The sequence below is a fragment of the Gopherus flavomarginatus genome, chromosome 7 (genome assembly GCF_025201925.1).
Source record: "Gopherus flavomarginatus isolate rGopFla2 chromosome 7, rGopFla2.mat.asm, whole genome shotgun sequence".
NCBI classification, from domain to species: domain Eukaryota; kingdom Metazoa; phylum Chordata; order Testudines; family Testudinidae; genus Gopherus; species Gopherus flavomarginatus.
This window is the reverse complement of record NC_066623.1, coordinates 116,708,072-116,721,248: the sequence shown is the minus strand read 5'-3', so window position 1 is coordinate 116,721,248 and position 13,177 is coordinate 116,708,072. Positions and strand designations below refer to the sequence as shown.

The 13,177-nt window shown below is 53.1% G+C and overlaps 1 long non-coding RNA gene across 2 annotated transcripts; it reads right to left on the bottom strand.

Moving 5' to 3' along the window:
- Positions 1–9,507: 9,507 nt before the first annotated feature.
- On the bottom strand, positions 9,508–12,857 carry LOC127054897 (uncharacterized). Of its 2 annotated transcripts, none has more exons than XR_007775357.1 (2): positions 12,086–12,857; positions 9,508–10,696 (listed from the first exon to the last, which is right to left on the bottom strand). It is a non-coding gene; the product is annotated as an uncharacterized LOC127054897 (long non-coding RNA). The 2 variants fall into 2 exon arrangements; XR_007775358.1 differs by having other exon boundaries at positions 9,508–10,670.
- Between the last annotated feature and the right edge of the window lie 320 nt (positions 12,858–13,177).

Genomic DNA, 13,177 nt, shown 5'->3' with positions numbered 1-13,177 from the left:
GACCACGGCAGGCTCTGTCACCTGGACCTTCCGTCTCTGCACCTTACGGCATGGCTCCTGCGTGGTTGACAGGCTCCGAGTTGCGCTGTTCTACCCCGGTTCGGGAGGTTCTCATGGGCAGTAGAAAGCCTTCCACCAGGGCTACTTACTCAGCTAAGTGGAAGCGTTTCTCCTGCTGGTGTTCAGAGAAAGGTCTTCGCCCTATGGAGACTCCCGTCACCACTATTTTAGACTACATCTGGTCCCTCAAGACCCAGGGTCTGGCGTTGCCGTCCCTCCGAGTCCACCTAGCGGCCATCTCCGCATTTCATCCTGGAACGGACGGATGTTCTGTCTTCTCCCACCCTATGGTGGTGAGATTCCTGAAGGGACTGGAGCGGCTCTATCCACAAATCCGCCCTCCTGCCCCTTCATGGGACCTCAACCTGGTCCTAACTTGCCTCATGGGCCCTCCATTCGAGCCATTAGCTACTTGCTCCCTGATCTACCTCTCGTGGAAGACTGCCTTCCTAGTGGCCATTACCTCAGCTAGACGAGTGTCAGAGCTGAGGGCCCTCACAGTGGACCCACCGTATACCGTCTTCCATAAAGACAAGGTACAGCTGAGGCCTCACCCTGCCTTTCTTCCCAAGGTGGTCTCAGCTTTCCACATTAACCAGGAGATCTTCCTCCCCGTCTTTTTCCCAAAGCCCCATTCGTCCCGCAGGGAGCAACAGCTCCACTCGCTAGATGTCCGTCGGGCGCTAGCATTTTATGTGGACAGGACCAAACCATTCGGCAAGTCCCCCCAGTTATTTGTGGCGGTAGCGGACCGGGTCAAGGGGCTGCCAATTTCCTCGCAGAGGTTATCTTCCTGGGTTACCTCCTGCATCAGGACCTGCTACAACCTGGCCCATATCCCGACGGGCCGTGTGACTGCTCACTCCACCAGAGCACAGGCATCATCGCTGGCTTTCCTTGCCCGCGTGCCAATCCAAGAGATTTGTAGGGCGGCGACCTGGTCATCGGTCCACACATTCGCTTCCCATTACGCCCTGGTTCAGCAGTCCAGAGATGATGCGGCCTTCGGCTCTGCAGTGCTCCAGGCCGCGACCTCTCACTCCGACCCCACCGCCTAGGTATGGCTTGGGATTCACCTAACTGGAATGGATATGAGCAATCACTCGAAGAAGAAAAGACGGTTACTCACCGTTGTAACTTTTGTTCTTCGAGATGTGTTGCTCATATCCATTCCACACCCGCCCTCCTTCCCCACTGTCGGAGTAGCCGTCAAGAAGGAACTGAGGAGCGGGCGGGCCGGCAGGGGTATATATCGAGCGCCATGGCGGTGCCACTCTAGGGGGCGACCTGCCGGCCCACTGGAGTTGCTAGGGTAAAAAGTTTCCGGCAGACGTGCACGCGCTGCGCGTACACCTACCTGGAATGGATACGAGCAACACATCTCGAAGAACAACAGTTACAACGGTGAGTAACCGTCTTTTTCCCATTGGGGAGCCCAGGTTCTGCCTCCCCCCATTTCCCCTGTAGGTTTTTGGCTATGAGATTCTCTTGCTGGGCAAGCCCTTCAGCCCGGGCACGAGGCAGCTGCATTTCAGCGCTGGGCCAAGAGCTCTGCAGTGTGGGCTGAAACGCTCCCTAGCAATGTGCTCATCCATCTCCATCCCAATTAATCCTTAGGAGGGAGCCCTGAGTGGCTCCTATCAGCAGCATCTTGGCTCTGCTGCATTTGGGGAATTTGGTAACTAGGCAACTAAGGAAGCAAAGTATTAGAGTGACACTGAGTTACCACTGAAACCAACCTGCAGTTAGAGATCCGTCCAGACCCCGCTCTCCCTACCCGCATCTTGGACACACTCAGCCATGCGGCCTGCACGGGGGCTGTGCCATTACCAGACCCCAGCTCCATGTCAGGACAGTATCTCTAACCCACCCACATGGTGTCCCGTGCTGGCACAACCCCCCCTCCCAGGTTCCTGCTGTAAGCCCTTCTGTCCCTACTCCACAGAGTTTGTCCCAGCCACACGTGTGCCAGCGTCTTGCTGTGCACCTTTGGGCTGATCCTGCACCTCCTTGCACTCCTGAGCCCCAGCCCGCGCACAAGCCTTCGGGGCTATCAGGGCTGTCTCTTGCTCCTGGGGAGGGGCCGACGCCACAGCCTGACCAGTGCTTTGGGGTACACAGTGGGGAAGGGGAGAGTGTGAGTAGACCATTCAGCCTCTCTGGCCTGCAACTCCCTGGAACAGGGTGGCACTCACCTCTCGCGAGCCCCCGGGTGAGCGTGTGTGTCTGCTGTCTCAGTGGTGGTGACCAGGCGGGTTTTCAGTGACTCAGCCCTCTGGCTGAGTCACACACTATGTGGAACAGAACAATCCCCTTCTAGGATATTAAGCCTTTAACTTGTCCCTCAGGGCTTCCTCCCTGGAGGCAGTCTTCCTGCAGCGCTCCCTGGGCTTGGGCCTTCCTCAGTCCCTGCAGCCATCCAGGAGCATAGCACTCTCTCCTCCAGCTCCAGGCAGCAACTGACGGACTCTGACCCTGTAGCCTCCCTCACTGGCTGCTTCCTCACAACCATCTAGGTGACTTGGAGGGCTTCTCTTCTGCTCCTTTCCTGAGACCTCCTGCTCTCAGGGGTGCTCCAGCCACATCCACATTCCCTGCACCCAGGCAGCTGCCAGGCCCAACCTCACCCAATCAGGAGGGGAGATGCCAAGGGCACTCGGTCTCCAGCTGTGTCTGGCGCTGGCCCCGACCCAGGCAAGCTCAGGCTGTTCTGGCAGGTGCTGTTACTGCCCAATGGGAGCTGCAGTTGGATGTGGAGGGGAGAGCCTGTGCTCCTGAGTGGGCTGTATCCACCCCCAGGACTAGCAGCTTCTCCTGACAGGGACCATGTCCCACTGAGGGCATGTCCTGGGCTGAGCGACCTTGGCCACTGCAGAGGAAGAGATTTCCTCCAGAGCAGAACAGTGCATGGAAAGCACAAGGAACGTGCTCTGTCCTAGCAGAACCGGGGTGGCCTGCCCCTGTTCCCTGCCGGCCCAGCAGGGAATGTCTCCACCCCATACAGCCATTGGAGCAGGCGTGGGGCAGATATTCTGCTTTCACCCCACAGCATTGTCCTGAGAGAGTTCGTCTGCAAGGAAGTGTTCCAGCTAGCCCAGCCCCCAGCGGCCATGCACTCCCTCCTCCCGAACTGACGGGGAGCAGCATGGCAGGTGCAGAGGGCTGGGAGTTACAGAGTTCCAGCATTTCACCAGCTTTGTGGGGAACTAAGAGTTACATTTGCAGTGACAGAACGTTGCGGGGCGCAGCCTCACCTGGGACTCCACAAAGCTGCCGTGCTGGTCGGCACCGCCCGAGAGCCTTTCCCAGGCTCGCTGGCACCCGGCAGGAAAAAAGAAGGGAGATCGTTTTCTCTCAGTGACAGCAAACAGCCTTCACCCTTTGTGATTCAAGCCCAGCACAGGGACTCAGCCCCAGGGCTGCCCCTCGGGGACACAGAGACCTTCCAGGGAGGGCTCCCCAGCCTTTGACAACTTCCTTGCTGGATATTCGTAGAAAGTGGGGGACTGATGCCATCAGCATCCGCACCTCACACAGCGAGATTTCTGGCCTCCTGCTAGGTGCTGGACTGGGGCACAGGGCAGAGTCAGGGACACCCCAGCAAGCTCAGCATTTCCAGGCTGGCTGCAGCTTCTCCACTAGGCTCAGACAAGAGAGCAGGGTGGCTGGATACAGGACAGACAGGATCCTACCCAGATGACACCTGGAACCATCCCTGGCCCAGCAGGCAGCTCTGTCCTCAGCCCAGGTACCCAGGCCCTTTCCCTGCGCCACCTGGGAGAGTCCATGCTGGGTCCCCTCTCCTGTGCTCTCAGCCCCCCTCTGTTCTCTCTGGGTGCCTGTAGGAGGTGGGCTAGGACACCAGCGGGCTGCACTCCCACAGCGCATGCTGCAGAATGTCATGCCAAGGAAAAGCTGACATGGGCATGCGCTCGTGCCAGCGAGCTGGTGTCATTCGGGGCTGCAGGCCCCAGGGCTGGCACCTCAGGAGCATGTTCTCTTTCCTGCACCACTGCACTGACACCATCATGCACGGATACACAGAGGGTTTCACCAGCCCAGGGGTAGTTACAACCACTCGCTCGCTCCGTCAGCAGCTGGTCCTGCCATGGGCAGAGCGACTGCACCCCCGCCCCTGTGCGCCTGGCAAAGGCACCTTCCCCTGCGATGGCAAAGCCCCCACAGCCACCTCTCCTTGTCCATGCGCCACGAGGGAGCGAATGTGTGCTGGTCACTGCACCCATGAGATTGCAGGGGCCTATTCCCAGGGCTCTGAAACCCCAGTGCCAGGATCTGCCCCATGGCATCAGTGGCTGGTCCTGTGCATGACTCCACAGAACTGGCATGTGCTGTGGAGCCAGAGGAGTGATGCCAGGCCAACCCAGACACCCTGCATGACGCCTCGCCTAGTGCACATGCCTGGACACACATCACCCCACATGGTAGTGCCAGCCCCACCTGTTCAAAAATCAGACGCCAGACCCCCAAACCCACAACGCTGGCCCCCAGACCAATTTTTGTAAGGATGGAACTGTGCATTTGGGTCCCTGCCTCCTGCCCCTTGCACGCTGGCAAACAGCTCTGCTCCCAACTCATGCCCTTGGACCCTGTGCCAGGAGCACTGGTTAGCGGCACCAGCTGAAACTGGGGCTGCATCATGCTAGACCCCATAGCCACTTGGAGCGTGAGAGTCCCTGCCCCCAGGAGCTTACAGTCCAATGGAAAGTGGTGGTGAGTTTGTAATGCGGAAACTAGGGCCACCAAACTCATCCCCTATAGGGACCATGGCACAGCTGTTCACCCCTGCTGGGCTGGCAGGAACCAGAGGGGGACCCCCAGTGAAAGGTCATTAGCGCACCCTGGGGCAGCAGTCCCTGTAAGCCCCGAGGTGGTGCCTGGAAGAACCAGGCTGTGGAAGGCTGAATTCCTGGGGCGGCCTGGCCACCTGCCTGGCCCTCATGCTGGCTCTCAGCCGGGCCGGCTCTAGCCATTTCACTGCCCCAAGCACAGCGGCACGCCACGCTCTGCCGCTCGCCGGTCCCGCGGCTCCGGTGGACCTCCCGCAGACGTGCCTGCGGATTCCCCACCGGAGCCTCGGCACCAGCGGATCCTCCGCAGGGACGCCTGCGGGAGGTCCACTGGAGACGCCTGCCGCCCTCCCGGCAACCGGCAGAGCACCCCCCACGGCATGCCACCCCAAGCACGAGCTTGGAGCGCTGGGGCCTGGAGCCGGCCCTGGCTCTCGGCTGCCACACCAGGCAGCTCCCACTCACCAAAGCAACAGTGCACAAGTATTGGTGAACCAGCCAAATCCACCTCTACGCACACCGTGTCGCACAGCAGAGCATCCAGCCGGCGCGCCAGGCCTGACACCAACTTTCCAACACAGACGTCAGGGGATTTTCTCCCCCGCCTGGGGCAGTGTCAGCACCCACAGCCCTCAGAGCCACAGCCCAGCCGCCTCCTGCTTCAGCTCCGGGAAGGACTGGGGCTGGGGGGGAGCAGGCTCTTACTCCCACACACAGAGCCACAATACATATGCCACCAGCGGCTTCCTACCAGCACTGGGCCCTGGGCAGCAGCGTTCTTGGCTTTCCCTGGCAGTGAAAACTACAGTCTGGCACTAGAGAGTGACACAACACTGTGCTAATGTCGGTTACTCAAGTCACAAGCTCCTAATCTTCCTGCTGAAAGGAGGCAAAGTGGAGTGGACCTGGCCTGGATATGGGAACCCTCCAGGTCTCCTTCCGGCTCTGCTGAAAATCAGTTTGGGCAAGTTCTTGGCCATGGCCTCTGAAACCTGCCGCCCCAAGATCACAGAGCGGCCTCAGCTTTCCGTGCCATCGCAAGCCATCCTGCAGCAGGGGCCACAAACGCACTGTGCTGGGGAGAGCTGGCACCGCAGCCCAGGGCAGGCTGGCACAGAGCAAGGAGGAGGAAGGTTTAGGCCGAAGCTGAGGCAACGTCTCCCAGTACAGTTACACCAGGATCGTCTCCCCAGGCACAGGGTGGAGCTGCACTGCCTGGGACAGCAGCTAGGCCCCCCGAGCCTCAGTGACGAGGCTGCAGGACCCAGCTAGCGGCATGGGCCAGTGGGGCCATCCCACTCCACTCCTCCATGCTGGGAGTTCACAGCTGGCCCAGCACCGCAGCTGCCGCTCCAGTCAGTTCCCACAGGCACAGCGGGGAACAGGAGTCCCCGGGCGGGAGCTGCAGCTCAAACCGTCCCCAGTGGAGTGTAATCGGCTTTTAATTAGCGCCGTCTCCTCTCACCTCGGGGGAGGGATGGAACTGTTGCCGGCAGATAACTGCCTGAGGCCAAGCAACAGCGGGGGGGTCTGTCGCCTGGTGTGCCGCGCCAATAAACACACCAGGGTGGAGAAGCAAACCAAGTTTATTTGAGATCTCAAAGCGGTGCAGGGAGATTGACTCAGATCAAGCACACCTAAAACAAGCAGTCTGTTCCTTTATATCCATGAGAACTTTTCTCACTGACTAGCAATCCCCCGTTTCCCCTCCCTCCTCCTCCTTCCTCCCCCTGTAGCAGTTACGTAAGCGCAGGTGCATTAAGTAATCTTGGCCGCGGCAGCTCGTTAGTAAGTTTTCCTTCTGCAAGTTATCTTGTCCTTCTGCTAAAGGTGCACAGGCCTCATTATTTCTGCTTTAGACCAGTTAGAACTGTTGCAACTGATAACGGCTGTTACACCTGGCCTTTTCGGTCGATTAAAGTTCAAACATGGAGGGACTCTTGTCTGCTGAGGCCTAAAACCAGGAAGGCTCCATACTCTTGTGGCCTTCCACCCTCCTGAGTTACGTAGGGTTATGCTTAGTGACACCAACAACTCCCTCCTTTGAGAATACTCAACAAACTTTTGGCTGAGTGTTCTCACATTTAAAGGATAACATGTGATTTAGCTCTAGGGAGCTGAAGTGCTTTACAGCAAGCAAGCAAGAGAAGAGTAACAATACACAACACCACACCAGTGAGCAGGAGGTGAACAATGCCTTCCCCTATTTTTCCCAGGTTAAGTAACCAGCCCCAGAGGGAATCAGAAATAGTGGGTTTCCTTTCCTGGGCCTTCCACTGTTTAAAAGCCTGTTTGGCTGACAGGATGTACTTTTTAATATCCTGTGCGTCTTCTGGGACATAAGTACAGCATTCATCCCCTATAAGGGCGCACATCCTGCCCTGGGAAGCCACACTTCCACCCAGGAAGTGTCCAAGTATGTCTCCATGATCACAGATCAGATGGTATTTCTGATGCGTCTGTAAGGGCAGTGGGCCAAGTCTGGTACTCAAGATCACTTCAAATGGCCATCATCTGGTAATTCAGGAAATCCCGAATTCCTAAACATACTAGATCCCACTGCAATGCCTTCCCAGCCTCAGTGATATTCAATACCATCTTTCCTTGGTGTAGTACTATAATACACCTGTTATTTAACTATTCTCAGGTACTTTCAAAAGGCATCAACATTAATAGCATAGGAGGGGGGTTACATTATTAGTCACTCTCCAGGACACAGGGCGCAGCCTGTAGAATAAACCCCAAAATCCAATTAATACCACATTCCCAAACATGGGTCCCACAAATGTCCTCCCACCAGTGTATAATTCTTTGTTTCTTCACCAGGGTCAGTTCTTAATGTTCTTTCTAGTCAGGAATTCCTGGACTTTGGCAATTTCAGTGGAGCGAGTGTTCCTTCTTCTTTCCCAAAACAGTCGTGGTGCAGCATCCTTGTACTTTTTCCCTACTGTCCAGAAGGCACAGTGGAGCTAGAAGGTGAAATAGGCTAATCATCAGTAGGAGAATTCTCCCGATGTGGAGGGGTCTTTTTGCCATGAGAATCTTGGGTCCATGCAGTCAGTCTTTGACATTTTACAGCGACGGTGGTAGTCACCGGGACTTAAGGGCCTTTCCAGGGTGGAGCCAGAGCAGACTTTCGTCGGTGGACCTTTACATCAATCCCGTCTCCTGGTTCCAAAGAGTGGTAGGGCTGCTAGGGTCTTTGGGTAGCGCTTCTTTACCTGTGAGAAAAGAAACTTAACACATTTCATTAGTGCCTGGCAATGTTTTGCAAATCTCATAGCTGCGTGGGCAAATTCAAGCCCTCCTTTTCCTGGTTGTTAGCCAAGTCTTAACTGTGAGCAGTGTTCTTGAATGGAGTCAGTGTCTTATCTATAGCCTGAGCTTGCTATTTTATTTTATTTTTTTTCAGTTAATTCATTCTGTTCTTTGTCCTTCTTCCCTTCTTGGCTTCTTTTAACCTGCAAAGGAAACTTCCACTTTTTACTTATACACCTTCTTCCCAACAATGAAGACATAAACATTGTCATTATACAGTACATTAGTCTTATTATTTAATATATGCCACACACACCCTTTTGCTAAAATAACCTTATTACAGAGCTTTGGAGCAACAAGCCAGGACAAGCACACCCACTTTGAGGAGTTCACTCAATACAACCTCTAGTCCAATAGCCTTTCACCATCCCCAGCCCTCTGGCTAGAAATCTGAGGTAGCCAAAAAGATCCCATGTACAATATGGGGAGTGGGTTAACTTTTCATGTCTTTGCTTTCAAAGACTGTTGGTATGCAAATTTTAACAACAATTTTTGCAATTAACAGTTTGGCCAATGAAATTTCTTTTCTTTACTTAAGGAAATGCATTAGACTTTAGTATATTACATTCTCCTGATTTATCCAAACACTTTGTATTCCAAGTTGAACAAAACAAATATCTGCATTTTAATTTAATCTTTTTGTTTGATTTTAAACTAGACTATTTTATAAAAATATTAAACACAAAAATTCCGGCCACAAGACAAGCACCACAGGACAGAACATAGAACACAAAACATGATTCCTATTGTGCCAGTAAATGCATGGTACGTTGAATGCTGTTCAGCTGGCATCAGTTTTCTCTGATTATCTGAAAGACAAAAAAAAGAGAGGTCTACCCACCCCTTCTGGGCAGACAATCATCGCTTGAAATATACAAATACTCTTGTTGGCTTCAGGCAAAACAGAGGAATTACCCCATAGTTTCTTGTATTTGTTTCATAGGCAGCCCAGGTTTTCAATTACATAACACTGTATACATTCTTCAGCTAATTCAACTAAATTGTTCATAGCCAAACCAAATGATTGCAATCCAATAACTTCTTTTCCTGAATTTATTTACAAACATTTCACAGACACCAAAAACTTTTTTTTTCTTTAGCATTTTTACAAAGTTCAACTGCTGTTTCGTTCAGCAACTACAGAGTTAACTTCTCACTCTCCCTTAAATCACTTGCTTGTCTCCCAACAGCCACTTTTATCAACTTAAATCACCATTCCAAGTAAGTCCTGGGTATTTGAAATTTCCATGCTTACACTTACTGACTCCTTCCTTCCACTACACCCTTAAAGTTTTCCAACCTGTTTTCCAATCTCTCTGTCTGTTGCCTGCCCGCCTGGGCCCGATCCTGCTTTTCTTGCTGAACCGTCCCTTCCATGGGCACCAACTTGTTCCACTACCAGTTTAGCTAGGAGGGTGGGCTTCTCATCTAGCCCCCACCCCTCCTGGTCTCTTCCCTTAAACATTCTTACTCACAAGACTACCCGAGTCCTCCTTCATGAGGCTTGCCACCTGGACAAAAACACATGGCCCATTGGGCAAAGGCCATTTACTTAACATATAATTTAAAGGACTATTCTTAGAGGGTTTACCCAGAGACTCATTCATCTGTTTGACACTTAAACAGAAAAGAGAATTACACAGAGAGCAGAGGGAATTACAGTTTAAGCCAGACTTTCCCACTTCTATACACTGACCGCTACAGGGGACGGGACAGAAGGATCTCAATTCAACCTCAGAACTTTCTTGCACACATGGCTTCCACTCCGAGGAATTACGAACAAGAGGTTCAGTTCTGCCCACACTCCTAACGCCCAAATGAACAGAGCAGAAAAACAACAGTAACCGGTTAAACAGAACAGAACCAGAACCAGATAGCGTTTTCTTATCCTATTAGGACTCACTTTTACTCATGCAGTTCTCAACATATAACACCAACAGTACCAAGCAAAGCAAACACAAAATAACAAGGGTAAAACAAATAGATGGTGTAAATTCTGCAGGGCTCCCCCCTTCTTAATTGCTCACCAAACTGTGACAAATTTCTGTTACCAATCTATCCCTCGTGTCAGGTGATCAGGCTGACACTACAGGATCGTTGGGGGAAGATAAAGAAAACACACCATATAACTGTATTTTAAAGCTCCATTAATAAAATAATAAAACAACAACGGAGAGTGTTGGGAACGCTCCCTCATCACTCAGGAAAACATTAATGCCCCAAGCCCCTTTCATACCCACACACGTACGTCCAGACTGGCCACTTCTGTGTATAATGTTCAGAGAAGGGGGGAGAGGTGGACTGGAGATTATCCTGTATACAGCTTGTCCAGAATTTCTAACATGCTTCTGCTCTTTGGAGGGCTGTTCTCTTGCACCCTGGAATCTTCTGCAGCATCTCTTTCAGAGATTCCAGTCCAGGTCAGCTGCCTGCGGCTTCTTCAGTGTCACCAAGCCACACCGGCTCCGGGGTCACAAAGGCACACTGTTGGATCTTACTGGACAGTTAAGCTTTGCAAATGTATTCTCAATTCTGTAACTTGTATTTCCTTTGCTTCTCCTCTGTCTATATTTTTTCCTTCACAGCCAGCTGGGGCCGAAAGCAGCCCCTCCCTGCACCAAGCACAGTCCGCGCCGATTCCTGACCCTGAACGCAGAGCAATCCTCCCCTTCCATCCCTGGGCCAAGATGATTTTTAAATTAACCCGTTCCTTTCCTCAATAGACAAATTTGCTCACTCTGTGTCAGGGCTTTTTGGTGATTAAACGCTCCTCTTAGATGTATGATCTTATCTAGATTGAAGTACCTTCTAGTGGGCATTATTTAGATGGATTTTCACGGTGTAAATATTCCAATTCTCTAAATACCTGCAGGTTGTTGAACTATAATGTACGTACATGTAATATGCTGGGGTACCCTTAGGGGGTGAGATGGAATGTTTAGACTGCCCCCCACCCATTTTCCACTTACACACACACGGAGGGTGCCCTGTCCGCGCTAGCGGCTCATAAACTAAGGATTTTTCCCTACAGGGTACTCACACAGGAGAGGCTAACGAGGATGGCCACGACCCTCCTACACCTCCCTTCAGCAAAGAGCGTCGGCTAGTCTCTGGGAGACGGCGCCGCTTACTCTGATTGCATCCAGTGAGATGATCAGACTGTCAGTAGCCCACACAGAAAGGAAAGGGGAAGGGAAGATGGGTACACACACTCCTAGACCCAGGCAGCTTCCTCACCGGACGATGCCAGGCCAAGTCAGCCCACCATGGGTTGGACCTCCTAAAGATCCACTAGTTACCGGGCTTGCGTTAGAGTAGTCCTGGTCACGAGCTTTTGCTTCACAGGGTACTCTGGGCGTCTTCCGGTAACAGTCATTCACACTGGCCCCCAGTACCATTCTGCATTTGATCTTGCTTTTTAGCTACAACAGGGAGAGAGTGCACTAGGACATGGGGTCTCCCCTTTCTAAACAGGTCCCTCCTTTGTCCCTGCACTATCCCTAACCTGCTTTTGGATCCCTGCACTCTGCCAGACAGAGGGAAGAACTGGAGCTACAGTGGGGTATTTTTACAAGAGCTCTCCATACAAACAGCTTCAGAAGCTACCCATTTACTGACAAAACAGGAGTAATTGGAGGATCGTGTTATAATTAAGTGATCCTTCCGGTGGCCACCTTTCTGGTCCTCTAGTTGATATTGAGGCCAGTCTACTATACAGAACTTTTTAGTTTGCTTTTAGTTAGTGGATCTGATCCAAGCACTTCCCAATTCGCTAGAATGCATTCTAAGCGTGTACACTGTGCCCTGCCTGTACTCTGTCCCTGCCCCATATCCTAGGGTGACACCGGGCATCCCCAGGTCATAACAGGCAAAAATCCAGACCACTGGACTGTTCCTACCTTATCCAAGGGACCGGTTCCTCACCGTCGCCCTCAACTGCTTCTCCACTACTCGAGCGCGTTGCACCGTTGTGCCCTCTGGGGTCAGTCGAACTGTGTCTCCGCCGAGGCCCCCGGTGAAGTCACCGGTGCGCGCTGGGCGTCGGTCGTCGCCGCAATCCGTCGACCACCAGAAGGGATCCAGGCAAGGCTAATTTTAGCCTCAATGCCCCACGTTGGGCGCCAAGAACTGTTGCCGGCAGATAACTGCCTGAGGCCAAGCAACAGCGGGGGGGTCTGTCGCCTGGTGTGCCGCGCCAATAAACACACCAGGGTGGAGAAGCAAACCAAGTTTATTTGAGATCTCAAAGCGGTGCAGGGAGATTGACTCAGATCAAGCACACCTAAAACAAGCAGTCTGTTCCTTTATATCCATGAGAACTTTTCTCACTGACTAGCAATCCCCCGTTTCCCCTCCCTCCTCCTCCTTCCTCCCCCTGTAGCAGTTACGTAAGCGCAGGTGCATTAAGTAATCTTGGCCGCGGCAGCTCGTTAGTAAGTTTTCCTTCTGCAAGTTATCTTGTCCTTCTGCTAAAGGTGCACAGGCCTCATTATTTCTGCTTTAGACCAGTTAGAACTGTTGCAACTGATAACGGCTGTTACACCTGGCCTTTTCGGTCGATTAAAGTTCAAACATGGAGGGACTCTTGTCTGCTGAGGCCTAAAACCAGGAAGGCTCCATACTCTTGTGGCCTTCCACCCTCCTGAGTTACGTAGGGTTATGCTTAGTGACACCAACAGAGAGAATAAACACAGCGGGGTGGCAAATGAGTGGCACACCACCGGCCTACTGTTCCTGCAGCTGACAGCGCAGCTCTGTGCCACTAGTGCGGGGGGGAGCCCTGCACCATGGGGTGTGGGGGGGTGTAGCTCTGCACCCCAGGGTCTGTGGGGTGGGGGTTGTAGCCTTGCAGCCCAGGGTGTGTGTGTGGGTGGGGGAGTTGTTGCCCTGCACCACAGGGGCAGGGGGCTGAGAGGGGAGTGCTGAGAGGGGGTGGGGTGCTGGGGGGGCTGAGAGGAGAGTTGAGGGAGGGGGCTGAGAGGGAGTGGGGG